A 7,324-nucleotide genomic window follows, 5' to 3' on the forward strand; every position below is an offset into this window, starting at 1 on the left:
GAACTCTTATTGTTCTTTCCAGCTTAAGAGGCTTATAAATATCTTCAAGAGATTCTCTTCGTTGGCTTGAATTTTCTTGATTGCTTATTCTGAACTTACATGCCCCATCAGATAGAAAAGAAGACTCTTTTCATGGAAGAGTTATAACTGAAGAAGGACATATAGGTAGGAGCCATCCTTTGTCCCTTATCAGGGATATCCTTGACCCTATTGCACTTAACTGCCACATAACACACTGAAGCTCTACCATCTTGATGCTGGCTGGGAGTGAAAATGATAGGCCTTTGTCTTAGTTTGCTTCTCTCAAATGCATGAAGTAAGGCAAGAGTTGAGGTTCTAAGACAAGAGTTGAATGCGGATTTTACATTAGGAAGGTACAAGAACACTGAGTGTGGAAGGGGAAGTGACACAGGCAGCTAATGAGAGGTACTTTTAAAAAATAATTTTATTGGGGGCACATACAACTCTTATTACAATCCATCAATCCATCCATTGTGTCAAGCATATTTGTACATATGTTGCCATCATCATTCTCAAAACATTTGCATTCTACTTGAGCCCTTGGTATCAGCTCCTCATTTTCCCCTCCCTCCCCGCTTCCTCCTCCCCCATGAAACCTTGATAACTTATAAATTATTATTATTTTGTCATCTCTTACACTGTCCGATGTCTCTCTTCACCCACTTCTCCACTGTCTGTCCCCCAGGGAGGAGTTTATATGTAGATCCTTGTGATGTATTCCCCTTTCTCCCTCACCTTCCCTCCACTGAGAGGTACTTTTAAAAAAGCAGCTATCACAATAGATAATGAAAGTTTACTCCCTTTGAGAATCTAGAATTTGGTAGAATATGAAGGATCCTCACAAAGTGTGTGGAAAATATTCATAACCCACCCAAGGAGCGCAGGATCTAAAGTGTGTGTGTGTGTGTGTGTGTGTGTGTGTGTGTGTGTGTGTGTGTGAAAGGGCATAATTGGTTTCAGCAGCCCATAGATCTCTGGCAAAAGCTCATGCACAAGCCATTGGAGGTCAAGCAGGTGTGCACAGACAGGCAGGTGTGCAAGGAGATCAGAGGGGATGTGGGTGGAACATGGACATTAATTGCTCTTAATTTAAAATATTCCCAATGGCCTGTGCAGCTGGATAATGAATACATTATTGGATAGATGAACCTTAACTGTGACCTCTTTCCGATTCACAATTCCTTGTGAAACCAGTTTCTTTATTTCTAGCTCTTCTTGTATAGCTGTCTTTTTCCTCCACTGCCATTTCTCTTTTATCCCTGTATCCCACTCTTAATTCAACATACCCTCCTTTACCACTACTGCCATATCCATCTTGTAATATCTCTTTCTTCTTCTTGGTTTCCCCCAAATGGAAACTCTAAGCCTTCTGAGTCTCCTCTTAGAACAAACACCAATATGACGGATGAGGACATGATTATCATTGCAGTGATGATAACATTTGTTGACTGAATGCTCCACTAGTCACTGCTCCTGGCTGTCACAAAGACAGCGGAAGAGCCACTAAGTCAGGATAACAAGTAATCAAAACTGAAGGGCTGGCTGTCTTCTGCCCAGGCGGCTGTTGGCCCAGTATGACTCACTCTGGATCTATGCCCTTCCACCTGATCTGTCCTGAAATGCCTGGAGGAAGATGGCCTCTTGCCTCAGATGAAACTGGCAATGTTTCTTGATAGGATAATAAGATTTCTAAATGATTATGACATTGAGGCCCAAGTTCATATCCTGTATTTCTTTATTCAAGCCATCGGACTCTCATTCTCCTTGCAGGCCCACAACTCCTAATTAAATGTCCTTGGGTTGCTTTTCAGCATTAATCATGTTGTCATATTTCTTTGTTCAAGAACAGTGACCCAGGTTGGAATCATTAAACTTTCAATGTTACACACACTGACGGTTCATCACAGCCCATTTTATGATGCTAGAAGACTATGATATAGTTTCAGGTGTATAGAACTCACCACAAATATAGCCATTACTTGATCTCCATTCCTAAAATGTCCTAACAAGAAATAAATCTATTCAGGATACTGTCAGAAAGGGAAAGATAATGAGAGTGAAAGAGCAAGATACAGTGTTTAAATTTGAGAAGAACACTTATGAGAGAAGTAGTTTATTGATTTACTTGACCTTTTGACTTTAAAATCAACATTGTTGCCTGTTGTTATTAGGTGCCATGGAGTCTACTTCACCCCACAGAGACCCTGTGAATGACAGGACAAAACAGTACCCGTTCCTCTGCCATCGTCGCAATTGTTCCCTATGCCTGAGTTTCAGCCACGGTGTCAATCCATCTTGTTGAGGGCCTTCTTCTTTTCCATTGCCCCTCTAATTTAGCAAACGTGATGTTCTTCTCCAGGGACTGGCCTCTGCTGACAACATGCCCAGAGTATGTAAGATGAAGTTTCACTATCCGTGCCTCTAAGGGGCATGTTGGCCTTTCTTCTTCCAAGACAGATAGGTTTCTCCTTTTATCCGTGCATGATACTTCAGTAGTCTTCCCTGGCACCACAATTCAAATGCATTGGTTCTTCCTCAATCTTCCTTATTCAATGTCCAATTTTCACATTCATAAGAGGAAATGAAAAATACTATGGCTTGGGTCAGGCTTACCGTCGTTCTCAAAGTAACATCCTTCGTTTTCAGTGCTCTAAAGATGTCTTGTAAAGCAGATATACCTAATGCAACACGTCTTTTGATTTCTTGTTTGCTGCTTCCATGAACACTGATTGTGGTGCCAAAATGGTTTGTCAACTTCAAGCTCTTCACCAATTATCATAATATTACCTATTGGTCTAGTTATGACGATTTTAGTTTTATTTACATTGAATTGTCCACCCTGAAGACTGAAATCCTTGATCTTCATCATCAAGCGCTTCAAGTATTACTTGCTTTCAGCAAGCAAGGTTGTGTCATCTGTATATCAAAGGTTGTTGATAAGCCTTTTTAAGATTCTGATGCCACATTCTTATTCGTATAAGCCAACGGCTCTTATTATTTGCTCAGCATATACATTGAATGAGTATGGTGAGAAGATACAACCCAGACACACACCTTTCCTAATTTTAAACCGTAAACTATTCCTGTGTTCTGTAACTGCCTCTCATTCCATGTACAAGTTCCTCATGAGTACAATGAAGTGTTTTGGAATTCCCATTCTTCTCAAGGTTATTAATAATTTATTATGACCCACACAGTCAAATGCCTTTGTGTAGTCAATAAACATCAGTGAACACTGTTCTGATACCCTCTGCTTTTAGTCAAGATCCCTCTGACATCAGCAATAATATCCCTTGTTCAAACCCTCTTCTGAATTCAGCCTCAACCTCTGGCAGCTACTCTGTCAATAGACTGTTGCCACCATTGTTGGATGATCTTCAGCAAAATTTTTCTTGCATGTGATATCGATGATATTGTTCTACAGTTTGAACATTCTGGTGAGTCACCTTTCTTTGGAATTGGTACAAATATGGATCTCTTCCAGTTAGTTGGACAAATGGCTGTCTTCCAAATTTCCTGGCATAGGTGAATGAGTGCTTCCCGTGCTTCATCAGCTTGTGGAATTTTTTCAGTTGGTATTTCATCAATTCCTGGATCCATTTTTTTTGACCAATGTTTGCAATGCAGCTTAGATTTCTTCTTTCAGCACCATTGGTTCTTGCTCATATTCTGTGTCTTGAACTGGCGGAATGTTCACTAGTTCTCTTTGGTACAGTGACTGTGTTTTTGCCTTTTTCTTTTGGTGCTTCCTGCATCATTCAGAATTTTGTCCATATAATATATCAATATTGCCACTCAAGGCTTGATTTTTTTTCTTGAGTTCTTTCAATTTCAGCTATGCTGAGCATGTTATCCTTTGTTTTTTTCTGATTCTAGGTCTTTTCACATTTTATCATGATATTTGGCTTTGTCTTCTCGAGCTGCCTTTTGAAATTTCCTATTCAGCCCTTTGACGACTTCGTTTCTTTCATTTGCTTTAGCTACTCTGAGCAAGGTTCATCATCTCTTCTGACATCTGCTTTGTTTTTTTTTTCTTCTACTTGTCTTTTTAATGACCTTTTACTTTCTTTGTGAATGATGTTCTTGAGCTCTTCCCTCAGCTTCTCGTGTCTTCTGCCATTTCTGTTAAATACAGCAAATCTCGTCGTCAGATGTTCTCGATTTTCAGGTGGAGAGATGCAAGGTCGTGTTTGGGCTCTCATGCATTAATTTTAATTTGCGTCCTGAACTTGCATATCAGCCATTGCTTGTCTGTTCCACAGTCAACCCCTGGTATGTCTTTTACTGCTTATATTGAAGTTCTTCATCATCTCGTCCCACAGATGTAGTCAATTTGATTTCTGTGTATTCCATCTGAAGAAATTTATGTGTATAGTTACCTTTTCCGTCGTTGGGAAAAAGATATTTGCTATGAACAAATTCTTGCTGTAGAAAAATTCTATCATGGGATGTTCAGCTTCATTGATAGCACCAAGACCAAATTTTCCAACTACTCTTTGTCTCTAACTTTTGCATTCTAATTGCCAATATATCAATGTATTTGATCTCATGCTTGATCAATTTCAGATAGAAGTTGTTGGTAGAATCTTTCTATTTCTTCATCACTAGCATTTGTGTTTGGTACATAAATTTAAATAATTGTATTAATTAGATTTCTTTGAGGGTGGATAGATATAATCTTATCACAGACAGCATTGTACTTCCTGATGGAATTTGCAAGGTCCCTTTGACAATGAATGCCAAACTATTCCTCAGTATTGTGCTATTTCTGGAATAGTAAATCATGATTTTATGATTCAAAATGACCAATAGTAGTCCATTTCAGTTCACTAGTGCCCAGGATATAAATCTTTATGCATTCCATTTCATTGTGGATGACTTCCCATTTCCTAAATTCATACTTCTCATATACCAAGTTCGAATCATTAACAGACATTTTGCAGCTTTTTTCCCGTTACCTTAAGTCATGCCCTATGAGCAAATGAAGATCCTGAAGGTTCCGCTCCCACAGGCTTTTCCAAACTCACATCCCCATAGTTGACTCCATTCTGAGAAACTAGCTCATCCTCAGTCAAATTTTGAGTCCCCTCCAACGCAAGGGGCCCATCTTCCAGCATTATCTACAACAATGTTCTTCTTTCATTCCTTAGGCCTTCAGTATTTGACAATATTTCCAAGCTATGCATAAGGTTCCCAGTGGCTCCTTCCTCCAGAATGGAGAACAGAGTCTTCCATTGCCTGCTGTCAATCTGGAAGCTCTACTGAAACCTGTCCACGGTGGGTGACCCTACTGATATTTGAAATGACAATGACACAGCTTCTAGCATCACAGTCCTTAAGTAAACTATGATTCAGAGTTATTTATATACAACAGAATGAAACACTGTCAGGTCCAGCACCGTCCTCACAATGTTATGAGCCAATTTTTGCAGGTTCTGTGTCAATTTTGTTCAGGGTTTTCCTCCTTGTCACAGATCCTGTATTTTACCCAGTGATAACCTTTTCCTGGCACTTTCTCTCTGATCACGTCGTCACAGTATATGAGGCGAAGTCTTGTCATCCGTCTTTCTAAGAGGCATTCTGGCTGTACTTCTTCCAAGATAGGTTTGTTCTTTCTTCTGCCAGTCCAATTTCAATATTCTTCATAATTCAAAAGCACCCATTCTTTTTGAGTCTTCCTTATTCGTTGTCCAGATTTCACTTGCATATGAGGCCATTGAAAATACCATGGCTTAGATCAGACACATCTTAAATCTCCAGTGATATCTTTGCTCTTTAAAGAAGTCTTTTGCAGCAGATTTGCACCGTACAATATGCCATTCGATTTACTGACTCTGCTTCTACAGGCCTTGATTGTGGATCCATGCAGAATAAAATCCCGAAGAACGTTGATTTTTTCTCTGTTTTTCGTGATTTTGCTTATTATTCTAGTTATGAGGATTCTTGTTATCTTTATACTGAGAGGTAATGCATACTCAAGACTGTACTCTGTTCTTCACCATTAAGTGCATCAGGTTCTATTCACTTTAAAAAAGCAGTTTTGACATCTGCAAACCGCATGTTGTTAATGAGTCTTCTTCCAAGACTGATGTCACATTCTTTATATGGTCCAGTTTACCAGATTATTTGCTCATCATATGGAATACACCTGTCCTCATTTTAAACCATGCAGTATTTCCTTGCTATTTCCAGACAACTACATTTTGATCTTTACATAGGTTGCACATGAGCACAATTAAGTGTTATGGAATTTCCATTCTTCATAACATCATTCATGTTTTATTATGATTCATACAGTTGGATCCCTTTTCATAATAAATAAAATAAAAATCAACCTCATTCTGGTATTCTGTTTTACGCCAATATCTTTCTGACATCCTTTGATATATCTTGTTTAAGGTCCTCTTCTCAATACAGCTTGGATTTCTGATAATTTCCTACTGATATACTGTTGCAACCATTTTTGAACTCTCTTTAGCAACATTTTAATTGCATATTAATGATATTTTACATAATTTCTGCATTATATTAGATCACCTTTCTTTGGAATGAGCAAGTATATGGGTTTCCTCCCGTTGGTTGGTCAAATTTCCAAGTTTCTTTGCAAAGTCTACTGAGTGCTTCCAGTATTGCATCAGTTTATTTGAAACATTTCCATTGATATATGTCAATTTCTGGAGCTTTATTTTTTACTAATGTCTTCAGCACATCTTGACTTCTTCCTTCAATACCATTAGTTTTTCATCATATGCTACCTCTTGAAATAATGGAACATCAACTAATTATTTTTTGATATGTGGATGTATATTCCTTCCATATTACATCGGTTCAATATGCTTTCCCCTAGAAGCCTTCAATATTTCAACTTTTCCCCAGTTCTTTTGTCTTGGGAAATGCTGAATACATTCTTCCTTTTTTAGCTTTCTAACTCCAGGTCTTTGTATATTTCACTGTAATATTCTACTTTGTCTTCTTGAGCTGCCCTTACTCAAGAGCTAAGTTTCAGAGTCTCTCCATCAATTTTGATCTTTATTTTTGACCTTACCTGTCTTCTTAATAACATTTTTTCCTTCATATATGCTGTTCTCGATCATCCCGCAACTCATTTTTTAGTGTTCAATGTGTCAAGCCTGTTACTGAGTTCAGATGAGGTATATTCATAGACTTTCCAGTAGCTTCTTGAGCAATTAAACCAAGGCTCCTGGCCTTGTTCTGGCTAATAATATTGAAGTCCTTCATCATCTCTTTCTTTAGCTATAGTTGCCTTGGTGTATTCCATTTGGTGAGACCCAGGTGGATAGTC

This window comes from Tenrec ecaudatus, chromosome X (genome assembly GCF_050624435.1).
Source record: "Tenrec ecaudatus isolate mTenEca1 chromosome X, mTenEca1.hap1, whole genome shotgun sequence".
In the NCBI taxonomy this organism is placed as follows: Eukaryota; Metazoa; Chordata; class Mammalia; order Afrosoricida; family Tenrecidae; genus Tenrec; species Tenrec ecaudatus.